At 48.2% G+C, this 17,687-nt stretch overlaps 1 protein-coding gene across 2 annotated transcripts in view; it reads left to right on the top strand.

Moving 5' to 3' along the window:
* C10H1orf35 (chromosome 10 C1orf35 homolog) overlaps positions 1–17,687 on the top strand; it is a 130,817-nt gene that overhangs the window by 45,594 nt on the left and 67,536 nt on the right. The gene's annotated exons all lie outside the window — the stretch shown is intronic.

The following is a 17,687-nucleotide window of genomic DNA, read 5'->3' as shown; positions in this document are numbered from 1 at the left end:
AAATAAAGTGATACCCTCCATACGCAGGACTGGGTTCGAAACCGACAAGTTACAAAGATTGCCATGTTATGTACTACTGCACCATCTACCTCTAAATGGTTGACCAGTGCCATGCTGTTACTATTGCCACTGTTTATGCATCTTTCTCCTCGGGTACTTACTTTTCGGGAAAGGCACTAGCTTGAGTTCCTCGCAGCAGTCCGTACAGCCATTTGCTTTGCTATACAATACCATTAGCAAAGCAAATGGCTTTAACTTAATCAAAGGCGAGACCTATTGCATTTTCAATGCTTGTTCATGTTGTGGTAGTGAAAAATTGCTAAATTCGTTTTTCATTACTGCAAGGCCTATCTCTCCCCTTGGTTAACATGGGGATTGCCTTTAAATATCTTTTAGAGTGACTTCCCATTGGGAGAAGATAGACATTTTGTGGTTGGTGTATCTAAACTCACAATTTAAAAATGCATATTTTAGTAAAGTTGTTTTTTAAATTGCAGGTCTGAAATTGCCACTTGTAGAAAGTTGGTATTTCTTACTTTAACTAATCTGTGCCTCTGCCTGTCTCTGAAGACACGTCTGGGTTAGGGTGACAGCTCGGCTTCGTGCATTCCATGTAGACGTTCACACAAAGGGAGCTGGGGTGTGACATTTGCATCCTGATGGACCATCACCAGGCTGATGGGCCTTTCTGCGATAAATTATGAGGGAGGGGCTGGCACCTGAATAGGGCTGTGCCTGTCCCCACACATAGAGCTACATAGTCCTGTGTAGTGTGTCTGGAGCCAGGTTAGGAAGGACAGGGACCTTGTGAGGACCAATGACCTCTTTTGATGTGTACCCCTCTTCAGAGACACATTTTGGTATAAGTGCTGGACCTCTGACCACCCCAGACTAGTTCACTATGGGGTCCTGAGGAGACTCTGTATTGAAGAGGAGCTGTGCTGGCAGGAGGGGGTGCCACTTTGTCACTTCCTTTGCTGTGTTTGCCTGCTGATTGCTTTGGTGCCAGGAGGGACTGCCACTGCACTGTGCTCTGCTGTGTTGCCCTGCAGCCTGCTACCTCTGCAGTGACGGAGGACTGAGCCTGCCCTCTACATCCCACATGTTCCCAAGGAACTCTAAGGGCTTGTTCTTCCTGTTGTGGAAGACTCTGGTCATTAAGTCGTCAGTGTGCTCAGACCGAGCACTGCCTGCAAACCGACATCTACTTCAACGCCTTTGTAAACGCTTTATTGGGCCACTAGACATGCTTCCAACTTCCAGCCCCAGGAGTTTTGGCCCCCGATCAACTCTTATGTCTCTGCGAGCCACACAGCTCGATATTACCTGGTTTGTGTGCCCTGAGGCACTGAGAGAAGCCGTAGAGTGTCCCCTCTGGGTTTCCAGGGTGATCCTGCAGGGCATGTTTGTGCAGTGCCTTACAGTAATTTGGTGCACACTACCTCCCACATCTAAGACCATTACATGTTTTAACTTTTTTGTCTCATTTGGTCATTTTTCTAAATTTACTCCTGCTTCATCTTCATCAACTTGGAACTCTGTTTGGTTGCTGCACCTGTGAGGCCTTGTCCGAATGGAAATAAACTTCTGGCACCTATCAATCTATACTTTTAAGGAGCTGAAGTTTTATGCAAGGGGTTGGGGCTGGTTGTGAAGAGGAGATCCACAAGGCAGGATCTGCAGACAGCCCTGTTAGCTTATGAGGAAACACGCCGGCTGGAAGCACTAACAGATGACTCTGGAGAGGACTCTGAAGGGGAGGACCCCTCTGAAAGTCTAAAGGATGCAAATCCTTTGGGATCCTGGAGGATCCCAAACCAGAACTCCAAGAGGGCAGTATCCCTAAGAAGGAAGCGGAGGAGGAAAAAAATGATTTTGCAGAGGCTCCAGAGGAGAGAGGCAAGCCCACAGAGATGGAGTCCCCTGCTGGATCTACTGCTGGGAGCAGTGTCTCCTCACACATCCGGTATCCTGAGGAGTTCAGGGGCGGACAGGCTGAGGGGGACCAGCAGCTGCCTCTGCTGGCTGCAGAACGAGAGAAGTCCTGAGGCTGGTAAAGCCCCAGAGGAGGAGACCAGGGCTAAGGCTGAGAGAGCCTTAGCCAAGAAAAAACTTGCCATGGAGGCAGCTGTGGCTGAGAGAGCAGTGGAAGAAAGACCAGCATTGGCATAGCCAAGAGGTCTCGCTTTTGGGACCTTCTAAGTATTTAGTTATGCAGCACAATATACTTGGTGCAACAACAACTGTTGCATGGCTAAACACTTAAATGGTCCCAAAGGCGAGACCTATTGGCTATACCAATGCTTGTTGCACTAAGTCACTTGGGGTGTCAAACAGCGTCTCGCTGGAAAGCCGCCGATACCTGCTGGGTAGGACCAAGTGCTTCAAATGGGCAGGTACAAAGTACCGTCACTCCGGTATTCCCATTTAAAGCACCCAGTAGGTGAAAACCCGACAAGAGAAAGTAGGGCGCGAAAATGGAAGAGAGCCGGCGGTGTGAAATTGTTCAGTCAGACAGGGGTAGGGAGGGTAGAGTGAGATCTGGGCACCGAACATATGGCAGAAACGGGAGAGGGATTGAAGCAGAGAACATACAGTACGGGGGTGGCGGGGGTACTGGTAGTAATTGAGAGAAAGAAAAGGGAGATGGGCTGAAGCCTACGAGAGAGAGGGTGGAGCGAGGTTGGGGAGGTGAAGGCGGTGGGGCTGAAAGTGAGCGCGAGAACTCTAGGAACAGAATGGAGAGGGAGAGGTATACATGAAGAAGAAAAAACACGGCGAAAATGAGAGAAGCAAGATCAGGAAGAGAGAAGATGGGCGGGGAGATCAGGGTTAAGGGGGAGAGGTGTTTTGGGGGTTACGGTGGTACAAGGGAAACAGAATCGAAAAGAGAGAAGGAGAAACGGAAGAGGAGTGGAGTGGAGTGGAGTGGAGTGGTGCGCGCGTGTGATTGAGCCAGCTGCTGCACGCGAAGAGCAGTCTTCTCCTTTTCAAAGCACATACTTGTGCTTGTGGTGTGCCGCTGCGCGCTCCTGCAAGGTGTATGCCGCCACAAGCACGAGTATGTGCTTCGAAAAAGAGCTGAACGACGGCTAAAGGTCCTCCTATGCAGCGCATGCGCGCGGCGTAGGTGAGACCTTAAAAACCTTGTGGGCTCATTAACCTAGTCTAAAGGAACTGGGCTTTTAAAGCAAAGTAAGTAGAGTCCAGTGGTGGAAGCAAAGGTACCATGTCTAATGCTGAAGGAAAGATCCACACACCCAGAGATTTGGTGCCTGACTTCAGGGAAGAGGGGATGACCTAGGTAAGAGGTATCAGGTGTATGAGGCCACTCTCGTAGCACACAGTATCCCACAGTAGGGGGCTGTCCTATGGAGGCATATACCTGGTTATGTGAGGGATGCCCAACTGGCCCTAGATGGGAGAGACATACTGAGCTATCCCACCAGGGAGGAAACCCTTGTCAAGAGATATGGCTTCACCCCAGAAGAGTGCAGGTTGAGATTCAGGGACAGTAGAACACAGTCTCACCAGTCCTGGGGGGATTCTGGTGGTCACTTTTACTTGGCACTGGAGGGTTGGGTAAAGGGTAGTATGGTGAACACATTTGAGGGGCTGTATTTGATTGCTATATGTTCAGTCACTGTTTTCCAGAGCTAATCCAGCACCTGGTGGATTATAAGTTCTCTTACCCCAGGGAACTTGCAAAGGAGTCAGACCTCTGGGTGAGTACCAGAGTGTCTGGGACGGCGTTGGGTAGTGATCCTAAGGAGGGTGGCTCAGGGTTCCCCATCAGAATGAGGGGGAGGGTCACAGTGACCTAGACCGGTTCCAGTGTAGTAGAGTAGGACAAGGGGTGGAGGTGGGGGTATATATTGGTGCCACAATCGTCCTGCCAGTACCAGTTTGTGGGGGTATCACTCCACAGCAGAGGGTACAGAGGGGCAGGAGGTGGAAACAGTCCACAGTGGGAGGATAAGGGCGTCAGGGATTGCCAGTTCTGAGATCAGAGTACCCCAGGTAATCTTATGTGTGTATCTGACTTGCCCTGACGGGGGATCTGCCTGGTTTAGGTTTATACCCTAGCCAACCAGAAACCCCATTTCTGACATTGGTGATCAGCAGTGAGGATAGAACATGTGTTTGTGCACACTACCTCCCACATCTAAGACCATTACGTGTTTTTATCTCATTTGGTAATTTTTCTAAATTTGCTCCTGCTTCATCTTCATCATGTATACCCTAGCCAACCAGAAACCCCATTTTTAACAGTCTGGGATATTTTTTAATTTATGATTTTATATTGTAATCTAATATATTCAGAGCTGTTTGCTCAGTGGGTTTTTGCTTCTCTGAGTACTTTGTATATTATAAATAACAATAGCACTTGTACAAGAAACTCTCTCCATAGTTACACGTGGGGAAATGATCAACATGGGAAGGCTCATTATTAGGTCTCGGCTAGCGAAGGCTGCGCTTGCGCAGTCTCGCTCGCGAGATTTAATGACTTGGAGAAGAGGGGCTTGAACCCGCCTCTCTTCTCTCCTCTTCTCCATTGGCTGGCCTCTTGAATACTGGTCAGCCATTGGATCCGGGTGCGTGTTTTTTCGATTATTTCTCTTTTATAAAACACGCCCATAAGACAGCGAGTCTACGGCATGTCTTGCTGACGCTGCCTACACGCACCAGTCGGCTCTCTGATTGGTTGACAACTACCAAATAAGCACTGTGATTGGTGGACCTTGTCAACCAATCAGAGAGCCTACTGGCCCCTTGTGCAGGCAGCATGAGCAAGACACGCTGTAGACTCGCGTGGTGCCCACCCCGCTAGTTCGTGCCCCCCTGCGTGAGGCTGACGCCAAGAACACCTGGGATTAGCTGAGTCGCTGCGATGCCCGCGGCAACCGGGAACCAAGGCAGAGTCCGCCTGTGTGGACGTGTAATGTACCGTCAGGCTGCTTACGTATATTATTTGCTACGTACATGTGCTAATGACTGTTTGTGAAAAATCTTATTATTATTATTTTTGAGTTTGTTATCGGTGTCGTGTTCTGAATACTGTTGCTTTGCTTCTCTGCCCTTCCAGTAATGCCCGCGTCCCTTCCTTCCTTACACATACCGCGCAGACGGCGTTTCTCGCCTCCCTCTCACGGCCTGCGCTCCCCTCGGTTCCCCCAGCCTCGCTCACTCCAGTTTTGCGTCACTCGCTGTAGGAACAGGAGTGTCACCTCCGGGGCCGGAGAGCTGACCCTGTTTCCCGGTCACTGCCGAGGCCGTGGTTCGGAGCTGCGCACTTCGGCGCAGATGACCCCTCCCTGAGGGGAAAACGGCACAGAATAACAGGGAGCGTGCGCCGTCCGCGAGACAGCCAAAAGTCAGAGAAGGCGGGGAGCTCAAATGTGTGGAGCTGGGGAATACACCCCAAGAGCACCTGCTGCTCACAGCGTAGTAAGAACTGTGGAAACAGATTGTTTGTCACCACCAACCTTATTAATGAATTGTCACGGGGCCACGGGGTCCCCTGTGACGTCCGATATCAATTCACCTGGCCGATACCCTGTCTTTTTCCAACAGACTCACGAGGAGCACTACGGCCACTTTGGATCCGGAGATCCAACAAGCAGGACAGGCGCCTTTAAGATTCCCGGGACTGAGGCAGAACCCGCCCCCAACTACCATGTGACCTGCCCTCTACCATTGAAAGGGGAACGGACTCTCTACGTCGAGGGAACCAATCCTCGAGGACGAGAAGCAGACGGGAAGGACCTTGCATCGAACACTGAGGAGTCGGAGAGCTTCGGAGACGCCACGGAGGACGGAGAACCGAGGAGTCCCACGGACGAAAGCGGAGGCAGAGGACGAAAGCCAGGAGGCCATCCGGAAGGTGTCTCGCCCAGCCACGTACCTGGAGGCGCGTGGCTCACCCAGGTACACGGGCGTATGGCAGGGTGGTTCGGGAGGCGGGAGAAGGTGTAGTCGGCTCTCCCTTCTGTGTGTTCGCGTCCTACCCGGGATCACTGCACTTCCTGTACATAAGAGCACCGGTGTCCCTCACTCCCTTCCCCAATGATACATACAGAAACAGGCAATCACATTGCTCTTCTTGTTTCTCTTGCCTCCCATGCTCCACCGATGGCCGGCCCTTGAAACCAGAGCCCAGAGAACCCTCCAGGAACCATAACAGCATACCACCCCGCCCAAGGAACCACAAGGAAGAACACCCACAGAAAGACTCTGTCGTTACTTGTCTATACCTGTTGACTGAACCCTATCAGTTGCTGGCCGCCAAGGCGCTACTTAGAGAAATAAAACACCTTTAGTATCGCCCAACTTGCCTCCACGTGTCTGCCTATAGAACGGTCCCCCTCGAAACGTAGACCCAAAAGACCAGCCCAGGGTCCCACATCGTGACAGTTGGTGGAGAATGCGGGCATAGCCGCCATTAGCATCGCAATAATGGAAACCGTCATCCAGCATCTAATAAAAGGGCAGGATGAACTCAAATGGGCAGTGGAACGACAGATGGCGTCTGCTCAGGCAGATAGGGACGTCTTTAAGGACTCCTTTGCGGCGCAACTGGATCATTTAGTCAAGTCCTCCAGTGACAAAACAGGTGGGGGGACAGAGGTACCCCGGTCCTTTCCTACAGGCCCCACAGGCATCGCCCTCCAGAAGTATATACCGGGTGAAGACCCAGACTCATACCTATTAAACTTCGAGAGAGCCGCAAGGGCTTGTAAGTGGCCAGTGGAGCAGTGGCCTTTTGTACTAGCTCCCCTACTCACGGGCAACGCTCAGGCGGCATATCAGGTGGCAAACCCGAACGGGATCACACCGTATGAAACCATCAAAAATGTTATTCTTGACCACCTTGGCATGGACTGCGAAGCATATCGCCTACGTTTCCGTAAAGAGAAGGGAGTCCCGGGAGAGAACCCCAAGACCCTTTTCTATCGTTTGAAGAACGAGGCAGATAAGTGGCTGCGCTCACAAGAGAGCACGAAGGAGGAAATCCTCGATAAAATATACCTAGAACAATTCTTAGAGGCCCTCCCCTATAATACTCAACGGTGGCTACGCCAACACTCTGGTCTCACCACTGCTGATGCCATCGAGATGGCCTCCACGTTCGCCCGAGCCCAGCCACGAATACCCCAACTGGAAGCGGAGCGTGGGTCACGACTACAAAGTCAAAAAACTGAAAAAAAAACAGGGAAACCCCCTCCGGACTCTATCAGACTACCTTCACGCCGTGTGGAAATGGGACCTCCGAAGGGGCCGCAGTGCTATGACTGTGGTGACTGGGGTCACATTGCGAGAGCATGCCCCAAGAAACGTTCTCAGGAAGAACCCATGGAGATTGGGTATTTACCGAAGACAGTGTTATACACAGCCGAGCTCGGGAATGCCTTTTATGTGAGTGTCCTGGTGAATGGTCTAACGGTAAAGGCCTTGTTGGATTCCGGGTGTAGGCAGTCAGTGGTGCAAAGGGAATTAGTGAGGCCCAACCAGCTAGTGACCGGGGAACAGGTACACATTAGATGTGTACACGGTGACATCAAGCCATACCCGGTAGCCCTCCTGGATATCACATACCCCGGGAAAACCCCTCACGCCATCAGGGTGGGTGTCATGTCAGGTCTCCCGGAAGCATTAATAATAGGTACAGATAACCCTGACGTCCTCGACCAATTTCAACACATCCTCCGAGCACAGGCTCTACACCCAGACAGAACCTCAGCAGGGTTGACAGTCACTCACAACTTACTTACCCAAGAACCATGGCTTCTGGACAGAAGCTTCAAGTTTGCACAACTTCATTGTGATACACTACGTAATGCCTGGGAGTGCGCTAGGAGAAGGAACAAAACAGACCCTACCAGCCATCCCTATTTTTTTATTGATAGGGACATGTTGTACAGAAAGCCGGCTCCAGAAGAAGAGGCTCAATTGTTGGTACCTAGGGCCTTCCGCGCACAGATTATGTTCTTCTCACACTCTCACCTAACTGCTGGGCATACTGGGGTGGAGAAAACCTTAAAAAACGTATTACGACATTTCTTCTGGCCCGGGATATACCAAGAAATGAAACAATACTGTCAGGAGTGTGCCACATGCCAAAAACGCAACCCCTATCAACCACCCCATGTACCGTTGCAACCACTTCCGATTGTTGGTACACCTTTCACCAGGGTGGGGATGGATATAATAGGTCCACTACCGAAGACCCGAAAAGGACACTAATATGTACTCGTGGTGGTCGATTACGCCACCCGGTTCCCCGAAGCATTTCCCTTAAGAAATACGACCACCCAAAACATAGCTAATTGCCTGGTGGAATTGTTTTCGAGAGTAGGGTTTCCCAAGGAGATCCTTACGGATCAGGGCACCCCTTTTATGGCCCGTACTATGAAGGAGGTGTGTACCCTCCTTGATATGACTCACATTCATACCTCAGTATACCATCCACAAACGGATGGTATGGTTGAGAGGTACAATGGGACGTTAAAACTCATCCTCAAAAAAATGCTGTCTGTAGAGGGTAGGGAATGGGACCGTCTCCTACCCCTTGCTCTCTATGTTATCCGGAGCCAATACCAGAGTAGCCTCGGTTGCTCGTCCTTCGAGCTACTCTATGGACGACAACCTCGGTCGCTGTTGGACATGACAAGGGAGGCATGGGAGCAGGAAGAGGAGATAGGCACCAAGGAAATGCTGGAGTATACACGGGATCTCAAGTCCCGCTTAGGGAAGTTGCGAGATCTTGCGTACTCACATCTAGAAAGGAAACAGAAGGAACAGTTGTACCACTATAACAAGGGGAAAAAGTGGAGACTCCTAAAGGTAGGAGACTGGGTACTCGTCCTGTTGCCTTCCTCCTCATGCAAATTCAGGGCCGAAAAACAGGGTCCCTATAAAATCATAGGGACAGTGGGGAAAACCAGCTATAAACTCCAAATAAAGCCCAATAGAGTACAAACGTACCACATTAACCTCCTTCGCAAGTGGTTAGGCCCGATTCCCCAAACGGTGGGCTTTACCTTACCCTCTCTGAAGTCAACCGACACTACATTAGAGCACTTGGTAGTCAACACAGAGCTAGACAGCCCACACAGGGAAGAGCTTAATACCCTTCTACAGCAATATGCCCAGCTGTTCTCTGACTTGCCTGGTAGAACCACACTCACCGAGCATAGGATACACACTCTCCCGGGTCGGGTGGTTAAAAAGAGACCGTATAGAATTCCTGCTGCCAGACAGGAAGCCGTACGGCAGGAGGTGAGGGATATGATAAAGATGGGGGTCATACAACCCTCCAGAAGCGAATGGAATTCACCCATCGTGATGGTACCGAAACCCGATGGATCCATTCGCTTCTGCATGGACTTCAGGGCCCTCAACGAAATATCGAAATTTGATTCATATCCCATACCCAGGGTGGACGACTTAATTGAAAAACTAGGAGAGGCACGCTTTATCACGACCTTAGACCTTACAAAAGGCTATTGGCAGGTCCCCTTACATCCCGCAGACAGAGAAAAGACCGCCTTCTCCACCCCAGACGGGTTGTATGAGTTTCTGGTGCTACCCTTTGGACTTCATGGGGCGCCGGCAACATTTCAACGCCTCATGAATGAGGTATTGAAAGAAGTCCGACATTGCGCATCAGCATACCTCGACGACATAGTCGAGTTTAGCTCCACATGGGAAGAACACCTACAGCACCTCACATTGGTCTTGGGAGCTTTACGAGAGGCGGGCTTACATATCAACGCCAAGAAATCCCGAGTAGGGTACCACTCTGTCAAATATCTAGGATATGTGTTAGGTCACGGGATGATCGCTCCCCAAGAAGAGAAGGTACGTGCTATCCGAGAGACCCCCTTTCCTAGCACTAAAAGGGAGGTACGCGCCTTCCTGGGTCTCCTCGGATACTATAGAAGGTTTATCCCCTCATATTCAGAGATAGCCGGACCTCTCACTGATGTGCTAAAAAAGGATGTAAAGGCCAAAGCTCTCCAGCAGCCTTCTGAGACCCTAAAACGAGCCTTCGAAAGCCTCAAACTCGCCATCACGACTAGCCCAGTACTGGTGTCACCCGACTTCACAAGGCCCTTCATGTTACAAACAGACGCCTCCGGGTGTGGGATTGGAGCCGTACTGTCCCAATTATCAAGGGATGGGATAGAACATCCAGTTCTCTTTATAAGTCGAAAGCTGTTCCCCAGGGAAATGAAATATCCGACCATTGAAAAAGAGTGCCTAGCAGTAAAATGGGCTGTAGATAAATTAAGATTCTATTTAGAAGGAACCCACTTCACTCTCTATACGGACCATGCCCCTCTCCAATGGTTAAGCCGAAACCAAGGACACAACCCTAGGGTCTTTAGATGGTTCCTGACCTTACAGCCCTTCTCCTTTACCGTCAAACACAAAAAAGGCAGTGAGAATGGGAATGCGGACTTTTTATCTCGCATTTTACCTCTCCCCGATCGGGAGAATCCTAGGGGGGAGGAATGTCACGGGGCCACGGGGTCCCCTGTGACGTCCGATATCAATTCACCTGGCCGATACCCTGTCTTTTTCCAACAGACTCACGAGGAGCACTACGGCCACTTTGGATCCGGAGATCCAACAAGCAGGACAGGCGCCTTTAAGATTCCCGGGACTGAGGCAGAACCCGCCCCCAACTACCATGTGACCTGCCCTCTACCATTGAAAGGGGAACGGACTCTCTACGTCGAGGGAACCAATCCTCGAGGACGAGAAGCAGACGGGAAGGACCTTGCATCGAACACTGAGGAGTCGGAGAGCTTCGGAGACGCCACGGAGGACGGAGAACCGAGGAGTCCCACGGACGAAAGCGGAGGCAGAGGACGAAAGCCAGGAGGCCATCCGGAAGGTGTCTCGCCCAGCCACGTACCTGGAGGCGCATGGCTCACCCAGGTACGCGGGCGTATGGCAGGGTGGTTCGGGAGGCGGGAGAAGGTGTAGTCGGCTCTCCCTTCTGTGTGTCCGCGTCCTACCCGGGATCACTGCACTTCCTGTACATAAGAGCACCGGTGTCCCTCACTCCCTTCCCCAATGATACATACAGAAACAGGCAATCACATTGCTCTTCTTGTTTCTCTTGCCTCCCATGCTCCACCGATGGCCGGCCCTTGAAACCAGAGCCCAGAGAACCCTCCAGGAACCATAACAGCATACCACCCCGCCCAAGGAACCACAAGGAAGAACACCCACAGAAAGACTCTGTCGTTACTTGTCTATACCTGTTGACTGAACCCTATCAGTTGCTGGCCGCCAAGGCGCTACTTAGAGAAATAAAACACCTTTAGTATCGCCCAACTTGCCTCCACGTGTCTGCCTATAGAACGGTCCCCCTCGAAACGTAGACCCAAAAGACCAGCCCAGGGTCCCACATCGTGACATGAATATTAATATTATTATTATTATCTCCAGAAACCCATCTGTCCCGCTTGAAGTAATCTGTGGCTGCTTTAAATGTGCCACGCAGACTCCGGACTGAAATTCTTGACCCCCGGATCCTGTGGCTGAAACCACGGACCCGCAGAGCGCAGGCAGGATGCAGGTGGTTCATCTGTCACTTCAGCTCCGAGAGGTGACGCAGAAAAGACAGCTGAAGAGTGGGCGCTTATAATGCCCGATGTTTACATTGTCCTAAAGCGTGGGGTTCGCCCGTTTCTGAGCTATACCTATCGTGACGGATAAGGTAACTCAGGCACTGAGAAATGAGTCCAGGATCACACAATGTGCAAGTGTACAGTTCTCAATTAGAACATAGTCCGCCTGTTCATTGCTCAATGTGTGAGAGGTTTGAAAGGTGTGCACTGATTGGCCCGGTTCAGGCGGTAAATGAAAAATAAACCATTACCTGAATTTAAGAAATTGGATCACCCTCACCACGGTGCAGATTCCGTGTGCAAACATATTAGGGCATATATTTGCGCAGTATGCTTTGTGCTCGATTTAGCCCTGTGCGTGCAAAAATAGGATTGTGCGAATGCTTTAAGCTCATTTTGCTTCCCTTGTACATTTTTAATATTTAAGCGGACAGCTTCCAAGCAAGTGCCGGCGCTACACCGGAGCAAACACAGTTTCCATTCAGCTCTTGAGTGTCACTAGTGCAAACAGGGACACAATCACGTCCCACTGACCCCAGAAGGGTTCTTCCCAAGATGCATTTCTCATGGAGATGGTGTTATTCTTATCCTACTCCAAATAATGGCGGGTATTTCTCGGAAACGGAGGCATTACGGCTCTTTATATTCAGGACTGACTAACTTCTGAATGTCAGTGTTGCTAGACAGCCAGATGCTCTGCTCCCAGTGCAGCGGTGGGGGCTGAGGCCCCTCCCTCTCGCATCCCGGCCAGAGAAGCACAGCTCTCATTGTTCATCAGAACTTCCCAATAGCCGGCTCAGTTTTATTCCCTTGCACTGTTGCCATTCAACAACAATTGACTCTATTTTATATTGTGTTGACAGTCGCAGGAGTTCACAGGACGGGGTGGGCTCGAGCTGCACATTTGAAGGTTGTTTCTAGCTCCATAACCCTGTCTAGATCAGATCCCGAGACAATCAGTGCCTCGAGGAAGAGCTTTCTTGACCCGGAACTGGAAGCAATCTCTGCACAGGCTGTCTTAAGTATCTACTGGCAGTCTTTTATTCTGTATAGCCTTATCAACTTCCTACTTCCTGCCTGAAACACCTGCCCCCTTCCTAATCTATTTATAGAATTATTAATTTTATATATAGCGCCCTGTTGCCCGAGGCATCAATGCGCTGCACGGGTCACACAGACACCTGGTAACAGTACTGCAGTACACAGAAGCGATAGATATGTTTATAACACTGCACCTCCGGGGAGTGGCCTTCGAGTCAGAGGGTACGTGGATGTGTTACTGAAAAGCCGTTTTTTTCTGTTTTCCTGAACACCAGCAGAGTGGGGGCAGTTGTAGTTCCTCGCAGAGGGAGTTCCGGAAGCAAGCAGCGGCACTACAGAAAGTGTGTGTGTGTGGCTGTGTGTGTGGGTGCAAATGCAATAGGTCTCGCATTTGAGAGAGATTAAGCTATTGACATTATAAAAAACAAAAACAAAAATAATGTCGTGAGCAATGCCAATAGCTCTAACTTTAACAATGCCGAGACCATTGCATTGTAAATGCTTGTTCTGTGTAATTTGATTGGCACTGGTTTTCACGGAGAAAAGACATGCAGTACCTCTGCTATAATACATAGTTTACATTAACTGATTTTTCAGATAGTTGGGGTCAGAGGAGGGTGAAAATGGCTGCTGGGGTTTTTGAAAGACAAAACATGGGTATCCGATGCGGTCATCAGCTGTTTTTGATTATAACTCGGGCCCCCGGTTTTATGTTTTTGTTTTGTTTTAATTTCTGTAATTTATACATATTTATTTTTGAGCCACTCTACTGATATTTATCCATATTTGTTTTCTGTACAAATGACATCATAACTCTTATATTTCCACATTAATATAACCAATAAGTGTGCACTCACACTTTGATGCCTGTCATAACACCCACATGAAATTATTAGCATACCAGCTTCTTATGCATTCCACTCAGCTTTTGATTCCAAATATGTGCTAAGTAGGCACCAAATGTCTTGTGGGTGGTATTTGTCTGACAGTGCCCAGTGCCTCTTCTGATTTTTCCTGGCAATATGGCATCTCTTTCATCCAGCAGTTTTTATGTGGGCTGGCACATCGTCCCCAATGCAGTGCAACTCTTCTCTTGGTCAGTAGCAGCCTCCTAGCTGTACGTTTGCAAATTTCAGCTGGGATTTCCTTGATATAACCCAGCGGGGCAACCAGCGGTGTTCTCTGCACCGTGTCACAAATCACTTCATCTATACAATCAAATAATGAGGTCCAGGACTCCTTCACCTTCTCATACCACCAATATAAATGCATGAAATCTGCTTCAGCTACACCACATCATAGACATCACCTGTCAGCCAATAATCTCACTTTGTAATCCAGTAGGTGTATATGATCGATGTAAAAATGTAATGTGTGAGTCGCAGCCTTTAATTGGGCGAAAGCCTGCCCATTCGATACAGCACTACTACCTCTGTTAAGCCGTGCGGAGGGGAGTATTGGTAGCTGAGCACACAGTCCAGGGTCTGTAGAGTTAGATTTTTTGTGAGCAAGTGTTATATATTGTTTTGCACGCGTTGCATAAACGGTGATAGAGGAATGTATCAAGTGATGTACAGTCTGTGTTAGTTCGAATATCTTGTAAACTAATAAATATCCCAGCAGGTTATATGTCTCCCATTACTTCCAGCTTCATAAGTGTAAAATGGGAGTGGAGTCGGTTAGTTGAACACATGGCATGTAAATGATTCAGACAGGGAAGTTTAGAGAAGGGGTGATGGAGCCATGGGGAATAAGCAGTAGGATTTGTGAGCAGTGATAAAAAAAAATTGCTGAATTGAAGATTTTTGGTTTGGTATGAAAGTGAGGGACTGAAGGAATTATGATGTGAGGCAGGAAAGAATTTGCATGGTGAAGACTAGAGTGGTAATGTTCAGAGGTGACCAGTGACCTAGCTGATTTGAGCATTGGAATTAGCTTTGTGAAAGATGGGGAGGGGACAAAGTGAGTTAGAACTTAGCAAGTGGAAAGAATGTTGTAGGGAGTGTGGCAGAGAGAAACCTAGTGAGGATAGCTTTTATAAAATGTTTGAGAAGAGGCCAAGGGCCTGATTTAAGGTTCGCTGACTAGTTACTCCGTCACAAATGTGACGGTGTCCTGGCTGCCATATTACAAGTGCATTATATCTAATGGTATTTCTCCCGTCCGCTGTACTATATCGATCACTTGTGACAGAGTAACCCATCCGCTGAACTCCTAACCGGGCCCAAAGTCTATGGCCATACGACTGCAGTGACTAGTAGCTGAGTAGGGAGAGAATGAATTAAGTGTGGAACAGCCATTCTTGTTGGGATTGACCTGATGTGAGCAGATCGTGGAAATAATATGGTTGGTAGTATCTAGATTTGAGTTTGAAGCACTAATTTTCTGTTTGTAGGCTTTGAGATGCTGTGAAACGTGATTGTACGCTTCTTGTTTACAAGTGTATGCATCTGTATCTTTCAGGAGCAGATGGTTGATGTAAAATTGTTGAACCTTGTAGGGTTCATAGAAGCATTAGTGTTCTGTTACAGTGCAAATAACTGATAATACTCAGTCAGCAGTAGATGTTCAGTGTGAGCTTTGAGTGCATGAATGAGACAATTCTAGGGTCTGATGAAACTGATCATGAGAAAAATGGGGATGCAGGATCAGCAGTTGTCCCAGACATTCTATCTCAATCACTATTCATCCAAAAGTAATGCTTCATTCCAGTGATTCAACACAGATGAAAAATAAATTTGTGTTGGTGGTTTCTTTAAACTTCCATTCATATATGCTATTCTTGCCACCATAAAATTATAAATATTTTTGCTCAAGTCTTCAAGACTAATTTGTTCCCTTCAGCCAATGCACATTTAATTCATGTTAGGATTATAGCAATGCCTGCGAGCTTCATCAGGGCCGATATAAAATAAACGAGGTACATAGTATTATGAACATTGAACAGTCCTACAAGTCCGGTAATGAAAATGTCCTAACTCTATAGCGTTTTTCTGACACTGGTATATAAAACTGGTGCTAATTAATCCATCCATCGTGCTGTTCAACTTTATTTCTATATATAGCTACAAAAAACGAATTCCTAGTGCAAGCAGAAGTACAAAAAAAGTTCAGTAATCTGTACTGTAAGAAAGTAAATCTATAAATTGGAGTGGATTGAAATCCACCAAAGTTAATAGTCGTGAATTTTTTAGGTCCAATCAAAGGTTTCAGTAACTTAAACCTGAGCTCAGCCCCTGGTAGCTCGGCTCACAGCAGTCAGGCTTAAGTTAGAGATGATGTATAAAGAATTTAGAAATACCAAACGGTTAAAAAGACAAAATAAAATAAAACTCCCACTCCAGTTTATAACAATTTAGCGAAACGTAATAAGCAAAATGACACTAAAGCAACAACAATCTAATAAGGGGAACTGGGGGTGTGAACTTGTTTAGATTTAACAGGAAAAAGTGTCAAGAAAAATAAAGCGCCTGTGTATGTCAAGTGATTTTCTGGTGAAAGTTTGAAAGTCAAAATGGATTCTAAGTCCTACGTCAAAAAAGGACTTGGGCAATCTTTTTGAAGGAAAATGTAAAAATGTCTTCTTAGTCCCAACACAGAATTGAAGTTTGACACTTTTTGAGAAAAAATTCTCCCCGCGCAGCCTGCTGATGGAATTGTAGCCACCGCTGTAGAACTGAAGGCTGGATACTTGAGTAGGTTGGTGCTTCCGAGCACAGAATGAGACCTTTTTGTTTTTTCGCAGGTGCGCAGACGACCTTGCAGGACAAAACTGATAATTAGTCAGACCATGTAGGACTGCCAGTCGGATACTTTTCCCAGCGGGTCCCACTGAAACTGTGGAGGAAAAGTTTTCAAAGGTTGCCAAACTTCCTTCTGGCGGCTAAGCACCTACAGGAGTACACTTCTAACCAACCCCCCCCCCCCCCCCCCAGTACTTCAGGGAGGCACTAAGAGACTCATAGGGTGTCAGGCTGAGGCCAACAGCAGGGCCCAGTTGCTACTGGTCATCTGGCCACTTCAGGAAAAAGGTATCCAGAATGTTGTGTCCCAGTAGCCACACAGAAGGTCAGCCTTATGACCCTTGACATCCACTTTTTTGTACTGGGTACAAGTGGGAGCAGGTCCATCCCTTCAGGTTCCCTCACACTTCACAAACAGCAAGTGCAGTCCTTCTCCTGTTCTTCCTCCGGTCCAGAGAGTGTTCTGAGAATGGTGCCATGGGATACCACATTTTTGCCTGCCACTCTGTAAAGGATGGTTGTGACTCCTGGCTCTTCCCTTACCAATGGGGTAAGAGTTCGCAGGGGTAACTTTACCCACTTTTGCAGCAGTTCTTTTTGCCCTACTGCAAACAATCCTACACTGTATCTTATTCCCAAAATCCATGATGGAGAAACCCTTTCCCCTCTTACAGAGCTAGTGTGCCAGGGTAAAGAGCAGTCGCCGCTTCTGTGGTCACTCAGAACCGGTTCTGGGCTGGCTCCACTGCGTTTAGTTCCAGCCTGACTAAGGGGACAAAGAGCTGCTTCTTTCGGTGCTCCCCTTACATTTACGTGTGAAAGGACAGATCCACTTTCAAGTTAATGCCCTAACTGGCCTTCCTGGAAGGGTAAGAAAAACACTTCCCCATACGCACAGCATTGTTTCTTCTCTAGTAGTGTTTTTCAAAACTCTTTTACATTTCATTCAGGCCAAATGCAGGCTGGGCAGTTACTGGACAGCTAATGCAGTTAGTCTCCGGCAGCTTCAAGCAGGATAAACATAACTTTCTGAACGTTACTTTTCCAATATAGTTAATCAAAATCTAGCTTTGCGATTAGATTGCATTTTTATTAAATATAAAAATATTTTTTTAATGGATTCTGGAGCTGGTACAGGTGAAAGTCAAAAGTTATAGATCGGAGATTATAATCTATACTTCAACATTTGCTATGTGCTAGTTACAGCATGACCAGTGATAATGTTGTTTTGGGCCTATTTCTAATGTCATACTAGTTC

The sequence above is a fragment of the Triturus cristatus genome, chromosome 10 (assembly GCF_964204655.1).
Source record: "Triturus cristatus chromosome 10, aTriCri1.1, whole genome shotgun sequence".
Classification (NCBI taxonomy): Eukaryota; Metazoa; Chordata; class Amphibia; order Caudata; family Salamandridae; genus Triturus; species Triturus cristatus.
The sequence above is the reverse complement of the archived record's forward strand: the minus strand, read 5'-3'. Positions and strand labels throughout refer to the sequence as shown.